Source organism: Arachis duranensis, chromosome 1 (assembly GCF_000817695.3).
Source record: "Arachis duranensis cultivar V14167 chromosome 1, aradu.V14167.gnm2.J7QH, whole genome shotgun sequence".
Taxonomy (NCBI): domain Eukaryota; kingdom Viridiplantae; phylum Streptophyta; class Magnoliopsida; order Fabales; family Fabaceae; genus Arachis; species Arachis duranensis.
Genome location: NC_029772.3, coordinates 78,251,547 through 78,269,513, shown reverse-complemented (window position 1 = coordinate 78,269,513; position 17,967 = coordinate 78,251,547). Strand labels below are relative to the sequence as shown.

The 17,967-nt window shown below is 35.7% G+C and overlaps 1 non-coding gene across 1 annotated transcript; it reads right to left on the bottom strand.

Moving 5' to 3' along the window:
• Positions 1–17,498: 17,498 nt before the first annotated feature.
• Positions 17,499–17,602, bottom strand: LOC127743024 (small nucleolar RNA R71). The gene has a single exon (XR_008004350.1). It is a non-coding gene; the product is annotated as a small nucleolar RNA R71 (small nucleolar RNA).
• Positions 17,603–17,967: the final 365 nt, after the last annotated feature.

Genomic DNA, 17,967 nt, shown 5'->3' with positions numbered 1-17,967 from the left:
TGCATGCAGCTGCAGTGCCACTACCTCCACGGAGGAGACGAAAGAGGCCAGCCCTTCAAACTGAAGAAGAACAACCTCCACAAGAGTAACCCCCAGCCACCTTAAGCATGCACCAACTGCAAGAGGCTATTGATGCTTTATCTAAGCAATGCATGGAAAACCAAGAGGCACAAAGGGAGCTCCAAATACAATCAAGGGATCGCCATGAAGAGTCACTTTCCAGATGGATGAATCAACAAGGGGAATGGCAAAAACAACTGATGGATCAGCAATTGGAGCAAGGAAGACAATGGAGTGAATCCTTCCACAATTTGAATCAGAAACATGATCAACGGCAAGAAGCCATCCAAAGGCTAATCAACATCCAATCACACCAAGGAGTCCACATTCATGAGATACATAGGAAACAAAGAGAAAAAGCAGATCTTCTCGATGAACTTAAAACATTCTCGGAAGGAGTCTACATGAGTGAGACTGGATACCATCTGAACACCCAAGCCAGGCTTGGATATCTAGTCGGACAATTGCCTAAATTGCATCCAGGAATTACAAAATATGAGGATGTAAAGGATGAATTAGCACGAGTAGAGCGTGAAAGGGTTGAACAGAGTCATGAATCGGTAAGGAAGGCACTAGAGGATTGGAAATTAGCTAGAGTAAATCGGATGAGAGGAAGCACAAGTGGACAAGGAGAATCCCAAGGGAGCAGAAGAGAATGAGCAGACCAACAAGTGAAAGGTGGTAAAGTCCCTTCTTAGTTACCTTCCTTTTCAAAGCTTTAAATAAGGAAAATCATGTATGAAATAGAACATACTTCCATGGTAGCTTAGGATTTTCAATTCTGTCTTTAATTCTTCATTGCTTAAGTCTATGTTATTGAGCCTAATGTCTTGAATGCTCACTGTCATCTTGCCTACTTGTATGCTTGTCTCTTTAAGTTAATCAAAAAGAAAATGTTATGGAAAGAACAAGAACGGAGCCATTTTGTGAAGTGCATTCTAAGTGTTTGTGGTAGGATGATTAGTAAGCTAAGTTAGTTCACCAAGAAAGGAAAGAAAGTAACTATCCATCCTAAGTCATAAATTTGAGACACATTCCTTGAGGCTAGCTAAATAATAAGATCCCAACAAGTAAAGAAAAAGAGTAGTACAAGTGGAAATAAGAAAGGGAACAAAAAAAGGAACAATGCTAGGCACCAAGGGTTGTGAAACTGAGGCATGTGTCTGCGGTGTTTATGTACAAGGGATCTACTTGGATGAATAAGCTCTTAAAGGTGCCTTATCACTTGGTAACTTGGATTAACTAATCCGGGATTATCAGCTGAAAGTCCACTATCAAGAGTAACCCTTATTACAGAGCACTTAGTAACCCAAAGAGGTGCTGGACACCAAGGTCTCAAGAAAGAAAGGATAATAAACCATGTGCCTGTGGTGTATATGTATGAGGGAAAGAGACTTGAGGGAGTAAGTCCTTAGGGATAGACTTGAGGGAGTAAGTCTTTAGGGGTGTCTTAACACCTAGCACCTTAAAACCAACTGGTTTGGGAGTGTTGGCTGAAAGCTTATCATAAAAAGTCGCCCTCTTCGGAACTTTGGAAGAGGAATAAAGAGATCATGCTAGAATTACTTTCTCATGATGGACCAATTTGGGTTGGGATGGATATGTGACTATAATCCCCTCAATATTTGAATTGGAAAATGTATGTGGTATAATCAGTGACCATACTTCATCTCTTCTCATGAGAAATTGACCAAGGAATTGGCTATTGATCAAGATTTGAGAGATTGAATTACCAAGGAATTGGGATTCAATCACTTAAGATTGCCAAGGAGATCAATGAATGCATTGATTGAGGAAGGGATGAGAATGAACTTGATCTGGAGAATTGCAACATCTCCTAAACCCAATGATTCCCCAATTTCTGATCTTACCCATTCTCTTTAATTTCTGCCATTTACTTTTATGAGCATTACCCCAATTCCCCATTTAAGATTCTGCACTTTAATTCCTGCTATTTACTTTCTAGTCATTTAAATTTCTGCATCTCAATCTAAATTTCTGTTTAGCTCAACTAGCACATTCTTCTAACTAAAGTTGCTTGACCAATCAATCCTTGTGGGATTCGACCTCACTCTATAGTGAGTTTTTACTTAACGATAATTCGGTATACTTGCCGAAGGAAAGTTTGTTGAGAGACAAGTTTCCATGCATCAGCACGTTTCCAAGAAAATACAAACGCGCGACACAAATAAAGGAAGGAAGAAAGGCTCCGCATTTTAAGGCAGAAGCTAAACCAAAAGATTCTACAAGAGGTTGACTAAAGACAAGATGCTCGAGTTCAACTTCCTCAAAGGGATCGAAGTCCAAAAGACACGACCTCAAGGGTAAGATCGAGCTCGAGCAGGGGCACTGTTCATACCCTGCGTCAAGCTATGTGATCCGGGCTGATTAAAGACATGAGTGACCGACCTCTTCACAATGGTCACCACCGACCTCTTATTAAAAGAGTTCGGCCAAATTTCCATAGAGGCCCAAGCAGGTCCAAACGAAGAAACATAGCCCAATCTAAAGGCAAAAAAAACCTAGAAAGATAGGGCAGTTCTCCTGAAAGATAAGATGACTTCACTCAAAGGATAAGATAAGATAACTATCTTATCTCAAAGAAAGGTCACTCTATACTACTATAAATACACTGGAGCACCCAGGTATAACTCATACTATGATTCTACACAAAATCCTGCCTAAAGCATGTGCTAACTTAAGAATCAGATTCTCTTACAGGTACTACCACCCTCCGATGATCAAGGATCAGTAGCACCACCAAGTCCAACAAGTCATACACGACAGCTCTGGCCACAGCGGAAGATCTCATCTGAGATCGACCTTTAGTTTCAGGTAACCCTCGGAACAAATAGGCTACGCTTTTCAAATGTAGCTTAAAAAAGTGTGGCAGAATGAGTGTTTTTCTTGTAGTGTTATTCTCCTAAGTTTCTAATTATCTGGACTTAATGGGATACGTGACATATAATCCTCTTATATTTGGGTAATTAAGATTTTTGTGGCATATAAACTAGAATTGAACTTCACTCTCTAATTGGAATTAATTAACCAAGGAATTGGCAGTTGATGAATTTTAGAGGAGACTAAAAAGGTCTAAGGAATTAGGGTTTAGTCACATATGGTTTGCCATGAATTAAATCTTGCATGATTAAAATAGTCAGTAAGAAAAGTCAATCCGGAAAATAGATATCTCTGAAGCCTTAACTGTTTTCTCCATATATTATTCACAACTAATTTACTGTTTGCTTTATTAATTTTCTGAATTTACTGTTTGATGCAATTGAGATCCAAACGCTCTTTTCTGTTTGAGTAACTAAGTAAATCACTTAACCGTTGTTTCTTAGTCCATCAATTCTCGTGGGATTGACTCTCACTCACATGAGGTATTACTTGGTACGACCCAGTACACTTGTCGGTTAGTTTGTGGGTTATAAATTCTGCACCAAGTTTTGGGCGACGTTGCCAGGGATTGATTGTGATTGACAACTACTCGTTATTTGATTTCTTAGATTAGATTATTTTTGTTTTAGTTAGTTTTATTTTAATATTATCAATTTTTATTTTTCATTTTTTTCTTCCGGGCTTTTCATTCACCCAGCCCCCTGTTTTCGTTTCTTTTTACTTCCCCTTTCAATTTTTATTTTCGTTTATTAGTTCTTACAAATATTTAGTTATCGTATTTAGTTTATTTGTCTTTTATTTTTGTAGCTTTTTTTTATTTTTTTATTTATATTTCATTTTAGTTTTATTTGCTCCTTGCATTATTTTTTTTATTTTTTATTTTATTAGTTTTATCTACTTATTGGCTTTAATTTTCAAGTTTTCTATCAATCAGTTTTCTCTTATATTCTGAAATTAAGTTTGGTGCTACCTAATTATTTTTATTTTAATTTTTTTGTTCAATTTTTAAAAAAAAGAAAAAAATTTGAAATTTTCACTTTAATTTTATTTATAATTTTCGAACTGTTTTGCTTTATTTATTTAGTATTTTTTATTTTATTTGTTTACACAGGTTACCTCAATTGGAATTCTCTGCACTCTGATGTAGAGAGTTCCTTCTTTTCTTGTCTTCTGTCTGTTTATGAGCAGGAATAGGGACAAGGAACATCTGTTAGACTTTGATCCTGAACCTGAAAGGACTTTTAGGCGGCGTTTGCAACAAGACTTTACAAGGTTGCAGAGTCCAACATGGATCATAATAATGCTGTTAATGCCAATATGGCAAATCCAAATGGGAATGAGCAACCTAGGAGAGTGCTTGGCTCTTACATTGCTCCTAATGCAGATCTCTATGGAAAAAGCATTGTGGTGCCTCCTATAGCTAAAAACAACTTTGAGTTGAAGCCATAATGAGTCCACATTTTACGATATATTTTAGCTTGAATTGGATGGATTTCATCATATGAACTTACACTTATTCACTAAATAGCATGCTTTTGAGATTTTTTCCTAAATTGTGCTTAAATGTGAAAACATGCTCTTTTGTGCTTAATTTTAGTTAATTTTTATTCACTTTAATCCCATTTGGTACCTTGATGAATTTGTTAAGTGATTTAAGGTTCCCAAGGCAATTATGGGTTGAAGAAGTGAGGAAAAGAGCATTCAAAAGGAAAGAATTCAAGAAATGAAGGATTTGGGAAAGTTGCCAGTCCTGACCTCTCGGTACTAAATTGGTCATACCTTGAGCTACAGAGGTTCAAATGAGGCGATTTCAGTGGCATTGGAAAGCTAACGTCCAGGGCTTCGAAATGATATATAATTTGCTATAGTGAACTAAGTTGAAGTGTGCGTATGCACACAATTTGTGCGCACGCACAGGTCAGGATTCAGCAAGTGTGCGGAAGCACACATCTGTGCGTCCGCATAGGTCCCTGCACGTGAGCTCATTAATTAGAAACCACTGGGAGTGATTTCTGGGCCCCCAAAACCCAATCTAACTCATTTCTGAAGCTATTTAACTCCAAATTGAAGATGGATGAAAGGGGGTGCAATTAGGTTTAGCTTTTATCATGTTTTAGTGTAGTTTTCTAGAGAGAGAAGCTCCCCCTCTCTCTAGAATTAGGGTTCTTTAGTTTAATTTCTTGTAATTGCTACTTTTAATTCTTGTTTTTATTTACTTTTTCTTGTCATTTATTGTTATTGCACCTTTATCTTCTTCATCTCTTTTGTTATTTCTTCTATTTTGCCATTTTTATGTTTATGCACACTTTTGTTATTTTAATTCCAATTAATGCAAATTTATATTTCCATGTCATTTATTGCTTTCTCTTGTTGTCATTGTTATTTTCTTGCTTTGGTAGCTTTAGAATTTATATTAATACAATTTAATATTATTTTATTTTCATGCACACCAAGTGTTTGATAAAATGCTTGGCTTAGTTTTCACTTAGTTTTTCTTTACTCTTGGCTTGAAATTGATGACTTTGGTGATCCTTCAGTCATTGATATCCATTCTTGTTTGATATATTAGAGTAGTTAGTTAATTTGGTTTCCCTTGACTCTATGTGACCCCTATTGTTGACATAGGACTTAGGGATTGAAATTAACTATGCCTATCTGACTTATCTTCGATGTAAGGTTGACTAAGTAGGATTAGCTCTTCATAATCATCATATGTTTGTGGTCAATGGCTAGGATAGATGACCTTATCTCTCAATTACTTGCCAAGAGGTTTCTTGCACTTTAATTTTAATTGCTTTGACCTTTATTACTTTTGACTTTTAATTTCTTGCATGTTAAGTTTTCACACTCTTGGTTGAGAAATTGGGTGTTTGTGGGTGGAATTGAATTGTGGATGTCCATTCCGAATTGTGTGAGAATAGTTAATTGGTTTGGTTTCCATTGATACTAGTCTTTCACTAAGTAATTAGTGAGTTGACTAGGACTTTTGAATTGAGATCAATTACGCTCTTTTGACTAATTCTCAAGGAGGATTGACTAGTTTGCATTGATTCCACACAATTGCCATGTTTGTGGTCCATAACTAGGATAGGAATCCTAAATTTCCCAATTATCACCAAGAGTCATTTTTAGCATTTAATTTCCATTTTCATTGCTTTTAATTGCTTTTAATTGCTTTCCTTTAATTCCTTGCATGCTCATTTAATTTCTTGCCATTTACATTACTTGTCTTTCTTGCCATCATTTCCCAATTCCCATTTCTCTCATAGCCAATAATTGTATACTTAATTGCAACTCTTAGGGAGAACGACCCGAGTTTGATGTACTCTCGATCTCGGTTATTATAATTTGGATTTAAAACATATGATTTGGGAGTTAATTATTGGTCTAGACTATACTTTCAACGATGGAATTCTACTTCGTGAAAATCTAGATCGACGAAAAATTCTCTTTATCAAATTTGGTGCCGTTGACGGGGAGTTGCATTGGTGTATGTTTTTGGCTATTGTAAATATGTTAATATGTAAATAGCTTATTTTTAGTCGATTGTACATATGTTGCTTGCTTATTTTTGGTTGATTGTGAATATGTTGACATGTAAATAGTTTGCTTTTTAGTTGCTATTGTGAATATGTTGATTTTGTAAATATGCTTTTCTTGTTTGCTTTTTGTTTTTCTTGTTGGGAGCTCATGGCTTGTTGGACACTCTACTAAAGCTTGGTGCAATCAATGAAGAATATGGACACCCAAGCATTGTTAGAGCTTCTCAATAAAGTCCAACTTAAGGACTCTAAATTGAAGTGCTTGGTGGGAGACACCCACCATGGTAACACCTTTCTAACATTCTCTTTGTACATAGTTTCAATTTATTGCATTTTGTCTCTTGTAAATAGCTTAGGTATAGTTTAATTTCAATCTTAATTGATTAGATTTTGGTTTAGATTATGTATTTTTAATGAAAAATATGTTTTGGGGTTGAAAAGCTATTTTGGACATCAAGTTTGGTGCCTTAAAGTACTAAAATTTTTTGAGAAAAACAGAGCATGTGTGTGCGCACCCACTTGTGCGTACGCACACAACCCCATTTTTCGCGTTCTGTGCGCGTGCACCCATATGTGTGTGCACACACCAGCTTGCACCCCTTCTGGTGGGAGCATTCGCACACCTTGTGCGGCCGCACCCTCTACTTTTTTATTCTTGTGCGTGCGCACGGACCTGTGTGCGTACGCACAGAAGGCGTGATAGCTGGCAATTTTGACGCTTTATGTGAAAAAAAAATCCTACATGTGTGTGCGCATAGCTATGTGCGCACGCATAACACCTTAATCCCCCTCTGGTCGTAGTGCATGCGCCCCTTGTGCATGTGAACGCAAACCCTTTTCTTCCTTCTGTGCGCACGCACAAGCCCTTGTGCGTCCGCACAGGTCACGATGCTCTTTCTGTTTGTAGCGCCCGCATGCTGTCCGCATTTTCTACCTAGTGTGCGTGCCCACACATACATGTGCGTACGCACGCCCCTATTTTCTCACCATTACACTTCTTTTCTTCTCTTCTCTCTACTTCTTCTCTTTTTTTCCCCTCCACCCCTCTCTTCTCTTGTTTTGCCCTCTTATCTACTTCCTCTACTTATTTTGTTTGCATTTCATTTTTATTTTGGTAATTATCTTAGTTTTTGTTTAGTTGTTTGTTAATTGAATAAGTTGCAAGTGTTTGCTTGATGTTGATTGTGTTGCTTCTTGCTTAAGTTTTAGTGTAATTGTTGATGAATATGTGCACTGAGCATCAAATCCTTGTTTAATTGCCTAGTTGAATTGTGAGTTTGATTCATACATTGTAGCTACCATATGCATTAGACTTTATTCTTGTGTGGCATTTTGAATTGTGCACTTTTACTTTAGTGAATTGAATTGAATTTCTTGTTCATCATGGTTTTTAAGTCAATATAATCACATTACGAGGTCCTTGTTTCTTGTTAATGCTTTGCATTTGTTTGAGTTGACTTGACTTGATTCCTATCAAGACTTGTCACTTTTTGTAACAAACACCTTAACCATGTGTTTATTTGATTTTTCCTAAGGATGAATAAGTAATTTTCTTTTCATCATTGAATTGGTTATTGTTTGTTGTGCTATTTTATATCAATTTTGCTCTTTCACTTGCACAACTTCAATATCTAATAATTCCCACATTCAATTAACTCTTGTTGGTAGTTGCCTAAGTTTGCTTTTCCTTAATTGATGCTCATCTTTTGCTTGCATTTTAGACCATTTAATTGAGGAACTCATGCTTACATTTTCATTGTGTGGATGCCACTTTAATCGGCCATTGTGTGTATTTCATACCACTATGCAAACTTCCTCAATTAGATGCTTATTTACTCCTCCCTTTTACCTTTTTGTGCTACTTGCCTATGAGTTCTAACTATACTTTATTCATTCTTTTTGAGGATGAGACATGAAGGCAAGGAGCCGGGGGAGGAGGAAGACATCAAGGATGGAGACGCCAAGAATGCTTTGAACATTGGCGGTTTCCACACAACCCAAGCCCCCACATCCACCAAACGAAGGTGGAGGAGCTTTTAGCGACATTCTCCCCGGATCGTGTTCGTGCCTGGAGGACTGTGCAACGCTTAACTGTGGGGGAGGATCTGTATCTTTTGGGGCATAAATTCTCTCTTTCTCAACACTTTGCATCATTTTCTTGTTTTTAATAGTTAGATTTTTGTGAATATTTGTTAGTATTTCATTGCATTATACTTTTCTTGTTTTGCTTGTATATACCTTAGCTTGCCTATAGTTTTATTTTAGTAAATGTTTACATGTTGCTTAGTAAAGTAAATTAGTTTTGGTGAAACAACAAAGAATTTTCAAGAAATCTCTTTTTGGGCATTCCATTGAATTAGATTTGAAAATTTGATTTTGAACTTGCTTGAAGTATTTTTTTATGGAACATAGACAAGAGCTTGAACAAATACAAAGTGAGATTTGAGCTTTGATTGTGTGGTTGCATATTTTCAGTCACAATTTTTGTTCTTGTGTGATATACTCCTTTTATGATTGTGATCTTGGATTTGCTTTAGTCTATGTGTCCTAGATTTGATGTTTTGAACTGCATTTAGTATGATTGAGGCCATTCTTTGAAGTGAACTCACTAACCCATATGGCCAACCCTTACATCTACCTTTGTAAACCACTTTTTGAGCCTTTAATTCCTCTTTGTTCTAATTTTAAGCATAACATTCACCTTAAGTGAAAAACCATTAATGTTCATGAATTGTATCTTTGATTAACTTCGGTTTGAGTGTGTGTGTTAATTAAGTGTGGGGGGAATTTGTGGAAAATATGGGTAGTTAGTGCTTTGGGAGTTCATTGAGAATATTTGGAAAAATGGGTAAACACTCATGCATTCTTTACTTGGAACATATGCATCTCTCTTATATGATCAAAGAAAAATTTTGATGTACATACTTTGTTTGTAAAAAAAAAAAGAAAAAAAGAAATGATAATAAGAATGTTAAATAAAGGATGCATATGTGGTTGAATTGAAAAGAAGATGCATGAGTGAATGTGAGAAAAGGGGATAAATTGGTAGTTAGGTTATTTTGTTATGTATATAGGATGATATAGGATTAGGTTGGATACTTGAGCTAATCAAAGATCTAATCTATTAGCCCACTTAACCATATTAATCCTACCCTTACCTAAGCCCCATTACAACCCACAAAAGTCCTCATAATATTTGCATTCATTCATCAAATATTAGTTGATTGTTAAACGACTTGCAAATCTTTGAGAAACATGATTAAAAGGTGGATTGAGTGATTAAGCCCTAAACACTGAGCGACTAGAGTGTAAACACATCTGGTGAGAGGTTCAATTGCTTAATTCTATGATTCAATTGCTTATCTTGTGTCTTCTTGTAAGTTGTTGAACTTAATTTTTGAAGATTTCAAATCAAATCTTTGGATGTGGATCATATTGCATTGATCCCTTATCTTAGCCCTAAATTTCTATTTTGGATTGATAGAGATTCTTTTGTTTGTTTTTACCAAACTCAATAGGAACCATAGTATAGATAGAGATATCCTTTGGTTGGTTTAGCATGAGGACATGCTATTGTTTAAGTGTGGAGAAATTGATGAGTCCACATTTTATGATATATTTTAGCTTAAAATGGATGGATTTCATCATATGAACTCACACTTATTCACTAAATAGCATGCTTTTGAGATTTCTTCCTAAATTGTCCTTAAATGTGAAAGCATGCTCTTTTGTGCTTAATTTTAGTTAATTTTTATTCATTTTAATCCCATTTGGTGCCTTGATGTATTTGTTAAGTGGTTTAAGGTTCCCAAGGAAATTATGGGTTGAAGAAATGAGGAAAAGAGCATGCAAAAGGAAAAAATTCAAGAAATAAAGGATTTGGAAAGCTGCCAGTCCTGACCTCTCAGTACTAAATTGGTCATAACTTGAGCTACAAAGGTCCAAATGAGACGGTTTTAGCGGCATTGGAAATTTAACGTTCGGAGATTCAAAATGATATATAATTTGTTATAGTGGATTAAGTTGAAGTGTGCATACCCACACAATTTGTGTGCACGCACGTGTGCGTCCGCACAGGTCCCTGCACGTGAGCTCATTAACTAGAAACCGCTGGGGGCGATTTCTGGGCCCCCACAACCCAATCCAACTCATTTTTGAAGCTATTTAAGGCCAAATTGAAGATGGATGAAAGCGGGGGCAATTAGGTTTAGCTTTTATCATGTTTTTGTCTAGTTTTCTAGAGAGAGAAGCTCTCCACTCTCTCTAGAATTAGGGTTCTTTAGTTTAATTTCTTGTAATTGCTACTTTTAATTCTTGTTTTTATTCAACTTTTTCTTGTCATTTATTGTTATTGCACCTTTATCTTTTTCATCTCTTTTGTTATTTCTTCTATTTTTCTATTTTTATGTTTATGCACACTTTTGTTATTTTAATTCCAATTAATGCAAATTTATGTTTCCATGTCATTTATTGATTTCTCTAGTTGTCATTGTTATTTTCTTGCTTTGGTGGCTTTAGAATTTATTTTAATGCAATTTAATATTATTTTATTTTCATACACACCAAGTGTTTGATAAAATGCTTGGCTTAGTTTTCACTTAGTTTTTCTTTACTCTTGGCTTGAAATTGATGACTTTTGTGATCCTTGAGTCATTGATGTCCATTCTTGTTTGATATAATAGAGTAGTTAGTTAATTTGGTTTTCCTTGACTCTATGTGACCACTAGTGTTGATATAGGACTTAGGAATTGAAATTAACTATGCCTATTTGATTTATCTTTGATGTATGGTTAACTAAGTAGGATTAGCTCTTCATAATCATCATATGTTTGTGGTCAATGGCTAGGATAGGTGACCTTAGCTCTCAATTACTTGCTAAGAGGTTTCTTGAATTTTAATTTTACTTGCTTTGACCTTTATTGCTTTTGACTTTTGATTTCTTGCATGTTGAGTTTTTACACTCGTGGTTGAGAAATTGGTGTTTGGGTGGAATTGAGTTGTGGATGTCCATTCCACATTGTGTGAGAATACTTAATTGGTTTGGTTTCCATTGACGCTAGTCTTTCACTAAGTAATTAGTGAGTTGACTAGGACTTTTGGATTGAGATCAATTACGCTCTTTTGACTAATTCTCAAGGAGGATTGACTAGTTTGCATTGATTCCACACAATTGCCATGTTTGTGGTCCATAACTAGGATAGGAATCCTAAATTCCCCAATTATCACCAAGAGTCATTTTTAGCATTTAATTTCCATTTTCATTGCTTTTAATTGCTTTTAATTGCTTTCTTTTAATTCCTTGCATGCTCATTTAATTTCTTTCCATTTATATTACTTGCCTTTCTTGCCATCATTTCCCAATTCCCATTCCTCTCACAGCCAATAATTGTACACTTAATTGCAACTCCTGTGGAGAACGACCCAAGGTTGATGTACTCTCGATCTCGGTTATTATAATTTGGATTTAAAACATTTGATTTGGGAGTTAATTGTTGGTCTAGACTATACTTTCAACGATGGAATTCTACTTTGTGAAAATCTAGATCGACAAAAAATTCTCTTTGTCAAGCCACAATTGGTCACTCTGGTACAACAAAACTGTTAGTATCATGGCCTTCCCTTAGAAGACACAAATCAATTTATTTCTAATTTTCTGCAAATTTATGATACTGTAAGGACAAATGGAGTGAACCCTGAGGTGTACAAACTCATGCTCTTCCCGTTTGCTCAGATGGATAGAGTAAAGCTATGGCTAGATTCTCAACCCAAGGAGAGTTTGGATACTTGGGACAAGGTTGTTACTGGGTTTTTTACTAAATTTTTTCCGCCAAAGAAGCTGACTAAGCTTAGGGTGGAGGTTCAGACCTTCAGGCAGAAGGATGGTGAAACTCTTTATGAAGCTTGGGAAAGATACAAGCTACTGACTAGGCAATGCCCTCGAGACATGTTCTCCAAATGGACCCAACTAGATATCTTTTATGATGGCCTGGGTGAAATGTCCAAGATGTGCTTAGATAATTCTGCAGGTGGTTCATTACACATGATGAAGACACTGGAGGAGACTGTTGAGCTTATTGAATTGGTTGCTAGCAATCAATATTTATATTCATCTAACAGGAATCCTATTAACTCTTAAGCTCCTCAGAGGAAAGGTGTTTTGGAAATGGAAGCTGTTAATGTCATTCTTGCTCAGAACAAGCTTTTGTCTCAGCAAATAAGTCTAATTACTCAACAGTCGAGTGGAATGCAAGTTTCAGCTGTCAATACTCAGAATGCACATCAAGAGGTCCCTTGTGACATGACAGATAATTTTGTGCAAAATGATAATTATGATTATGCTCAATCCTCTTCTGAACAGGTCAATTACATGGGGAGTGGTCTTAAAAATCCCTACAATGATCCATACTCTAAGACCTATAATCAAATATGGAGAAATCAACCAAATTTTGGGTGGAGAGACCAACCTCAGAGAGCTCAGAATTTCAATAATAATTCTCAAGGAAGCTTCCAACAGAACAATCACAATAACCGCCAATTTTAGTCTCATCAACAACAACCACCTCAGCAGGCAAATTCTAAATCCCAAGAAGATTCTAATTGGGAGATGATGAGGAGTTTTATGCAGGAAACTAGAGCCTCTATTAGAAACTTGGAGGTGCAAATGGGCCAACTGAGCAAGCAAATACTTGAGAGGTCTGCAAGTACATTTTCAAGTGATACAGTGGTGAACCCAAGAGAAGATTGCAAGGTTATTCAATTGAAAAGTGGTAAAGTAGCTGGCGTGCAAATAGGCCAACTGAGCAAGCAAATACCTGAGAGGTATGCAAGTACATTTTTAGGTGATACAGTGGTGAACCCAAGAGAAGATTGCAAGGTTATTCAATTGAAAAGTGGTAAAGTAGCTGGCTCTGAAACCAAGGTGAATGAGAAGTTAGTTGAAAAAGAAGCTCCAGAGGAGAAAAAGGCAGAGGTGGAGCACTGATGGTGCGGAAATCAGATTCCAACACAAAACTCACCGGCAAGTATACCGGGTTGCATCAAGTAGTAATAACTCACAAGAGTGAGGTCGATCCCATAGGGATTGATGGATTGATGAGCGGATAATTTATACGCTTTTTGGCATTGTTTTTAGGTAGATTTTAGTAGGATCTAGCTACTTTTAGGGATGTTTTCATTAGTTTTTATGCTAAATTCACATTTCTGGACTTTACTATGAGTTTGTGTGTTTTTCTGTGATTTCAGGTAATTTTTGGCTGAAATTGAGGGACCTAAGCAAAACTCTGATAAGAAGGCTGACAAAGGACTACTGATGTTGTTGGATTCTGACCTCCCTACACTCGAAATAGATTTTCTGGAGCTACAAAACTCCAAATGGCACGCTCTCAATGGAGTTGGAAAGTAGATATCCAGAGATTTCCATCAATATATAATAGTCCCTACTTTATTCGAGATTTGATGACATAAACTGGCACTCAACGCCAGTTCCATGCTGCATTCTGGAGTCAAACGCCAGAAACACGTCATGAACCAGAGTTGAACGCCAAAAATATGTTACAACTTGGCGTTCAACTCCAAGATAAGCCTCAGCTCATGTAAAGATCAAGCTCAGCCCAAGCACACACCAAGTGGTCCCCGGAAGTGGATTTCTGCATCAATTACTTACTTCTGTAAACCCTAGTAGCTAGTCTAGTATAAATAGGACTTTTTACTATTGTATTAGATATATTTGGTCTCAGTTTTATATTATTATTCATCTAGGAGACTATTGATCAAGTTTTGGGGGCTGGCCATTCGGCCATACCTGAACCTTCATCACTTATGTATGTTTAACGGTGGAGTTTCTACACACCATAGATTAAGGGTGTGGGGCTCTGCTATACCTCAAGTTTCAATGCAATTACTACTATTTTCTATTCAATTCCGCTTATTCTTATTCTAAGATATTCGTTGCACTTCAACATGATGAATGTGATGATCCGTGACACTCATCATCATTCTCACCTATGAATGCGTGACTAACAACCACTTCTGTTCTACCTTAGACCGGGCGCATATCTCTTGGATTCCTTAATCAGAATCTTCGTGGTATAAGCTAGAATTGATGGTGGCATTCATGGAAATCCGGAAAGTCTAACCTTGTCTGTGGTATTCTGAGTAGGATTCTGGGATTGAATGATTGTGACGAGCTTCAAACTCGCGATTGTTGGGCATGATGACAAACGCAAAAGAATCAAGGGATTCTATTCCAACATGATCGAGAACTGACAGATGATTAGGATGAAAGCAGTGGGAAAGCAGAGATTCAGAAGGAACACAGCACCTCCATGCACTTATCTGAAATTCCTACCATTGAATTACATGAGTAATTCTATCTTTATTTTCTATTTTATTTATTTACTATTTGAAAACTCCATAACATTTAGTATCCGCCTAACTGAGATTTACAAGATGACCATAGCTTGCTTCATACCAATAATCTCTGTGGGATCGACCCTTACTCACGTAAGGTTTATTACTTGGACGACCTAGTACACTTGCTGGTTAGTTGAGTGAAGTTGTGAAATTATGTTTAGACCATGGTGTTGAGCACCAAGTTTTGGGGGCATTACCTGGGAATCAATCTCGAACAACAATTTAAGTATGAATCACAATTTTGTCCACCAAGTTTTTGGCGCCATTTCCGGGGATTGTTCGAGTATGGACAACTGACGGTTCATCTTGTTGCTCAGATTAGGTAATTTTCTTTTTATTTTATTTTCAAAAGGTTTTCAAAAATATTTTTCAAAATTTTTCCCTTTGTTTTCGAAAATTATTCCAAAATTTTTTAAGAATGAATTCTAGAGTTTCATAGTAACATGTTGAAGCCTGACTGGCTGTAAAGCCATATCCAAATCCTTTTGGATTGAGGATTCCACTTGTCAACATAATGGGTATGTATATGGAGTTGGATGAAATATCAGCTGTTGCATGCTTGATTTATATCTTCTAAAGCTGGCTGGCTATTAAGCCATGCCCAACCCTTGGATTGGAGCTTTAGACTAACATGGAAAGATTCTTGAAATTCTTATTAAAAATTTTTGAATCTCTTAATTTCTTTTTCTATATGTTTTTTGAAAAAATAAAAGAAAAATACAAAAAATCATAAAATCATAAAAACCAAAAATATTATGTGTTCTTGTTTGAGTCTTGAGTCAAATTTTAAGTTTGGTGTCAATTGCATGCTTTAAAAATTTTTCTTGCATTTTTTTGAAAATTCATGCATTCATGATGTTCTTCATGATCTTCAAGTTGTTCTTGGTAAATCTTCTTGTTTGATCTTGATGTTTTCTGGTTTTGTGTCTTTTATTGTTTTTCATATACATTTTTGCATTCATAGTGTCCATGCATTAAAGATTTATAAGTTTGGTGTCTTGCATATTTTCTTTGCATCAAAAATTTTTCAAAAATATGTTCTTGATGTTCATCATGATCTTCAAAGTATTCTCGGTGTTCATCTTGACATTCATAGTATTCTTGCATGCATAATGTGTTTTGATCCAAAATTTTCATGTTTTGGGTCATATTTGTGTTTTTCTCTCTCATGATTAAAAATTCAAAAAAAATATATCTTTTCCTTATTTCTCTCAAAAAAATTCGAAATTTTGGGTTGACTTGGTCAAAAATTTTTAAAATAAGTTGTTTTCTTGTTAGTCAAGTCAAAATTTCAATTTTAAAAATCTTATCTTTTCAAAATTTTTTCAAAAATTAAATCTTTTTCATTTTTCTTATTAATTTTCGAAAATTCTTTAAAATATTTTTCAAAAATCTTTGTCTTAATTTTATCTTTATTTTCGAAAATTATGCTAACAATTAATATGATTGATTCAAAATTTTGAAGTTTGTTACTTTCTTGTTAAGAAAGGTTCAATCTTTAAATTCTAGTATCTTATCTTTTAGTTAGTAACTAATTTTAATTTTAAAAATTAAATCTTTTCCAACCATATCTTTTTAATCATATCTTTTTATCATATCTTTTTCAAAATTTAATCTTTTTCAAAAATTTGATTTTAAAATATCTTTTCTAACTTCTTATCATCTTATCTTTTCAAAATTTGATTTTCAAATCTTTTTCAACTAACTATTTGACTTTTTGTTTGTTTCTTATCTTTTTCAAAACCACCTAACTACTTTTCTCTCTCTAATTTTCGAAAATATCTCCCTCTTTTTCAAAAATTCTTTTTTTTAATTAATTAATTGTTTTAAATTTTAATTTTAATTCTATCTCACCTTTAATTTTCGAAAATCATTAACTGCTTTTCAAAATTAATTTCGAAAATTTCTCCCTCTCTCATCTTTTCCTATTTATTTATTCATTTACTAACACTTCTCTTCACCTCTCTTCATCTCAAATCACTGCCCCTATCCTTACCCTTGTGTTTGGATTCTCCTTTCTTTCTTTTCTTGTTCTCTTCTATTTCATATGAGCAGGAACAAGAAAAAAAGGCATTCTTGTTGAAGCTGACCCTGAACCTGAAAGGACTCTGAAGAGGAAACTAAGAGAAGCTAAATTACAACAATCCAGAGACAACCTTGCTGAAATTTTCGAACAAGAAAAGGAGATGGCAGCCGAACCCAACAACAATAATGCAAGAAGGATGCTTGGTGATTATACTACACATTTCCAAGTTTGATGGAAGTAGCATCTCAATTCCTGCCATTGGAGCAAACAATTTTGAGGTGAAACCTCAACTAGTTGCTCTAATGCAACAGAACTGCAAGTTTCATGGACTTCCATCAGAAGATCCCTACCAGTTTTTAACTGAGTTTTTGCAGATCTGTGAGACTGTTAAGACGAATGGAGTAGATCCTGAAGTCTATAGGCTCATGCTTTTCCCTTTTGCTGTAAGAGACAGAGCTAGAACATGGTTGGATTCACAACCTAAGGATAGCCTGGACTCCTGGGATAAGCTGGTCACGGCCTTCTTGGCTAAATTCTTTCCTCCTCAAAAGCTGAGCAAGCTTAGAGTGGATGTTCAGACCTTCAAACAAAAGGATGGTGAATCCTTCTATGAAGCTTGGAAAAGATACAAGCAGATGACCAAAAGATGTCCTTCTGACATGTTTTCAGAATGGACCATGATAGATATATTCTACTATGGTCTATCTGAGTTTTCCAAGATGTCATTGGACCATTCTGCAGGTGGATCCATTCACCTAAAGAAAATGCCTGCAGAAGCTCAAGAACTTATTGACATGGTTGCAAATAACCAGTTCATGTACGCTTCTGAGAGGAATTCCGTGAATAATGGGACGCCTCAAAGGAAGGGAGTTCTTGAAATTGATGCTCTGAATGCCATTTTGGCTCAGAACAAAATGTTGACTCAGCAAGTCAACATGATTTCTTAAAGTCTGAATGGATGGCAAAATGCATCCAACAGTACTAAAGAGGCATCTTCTGAAGAAGAAGCTTATGATCTTGAGAACC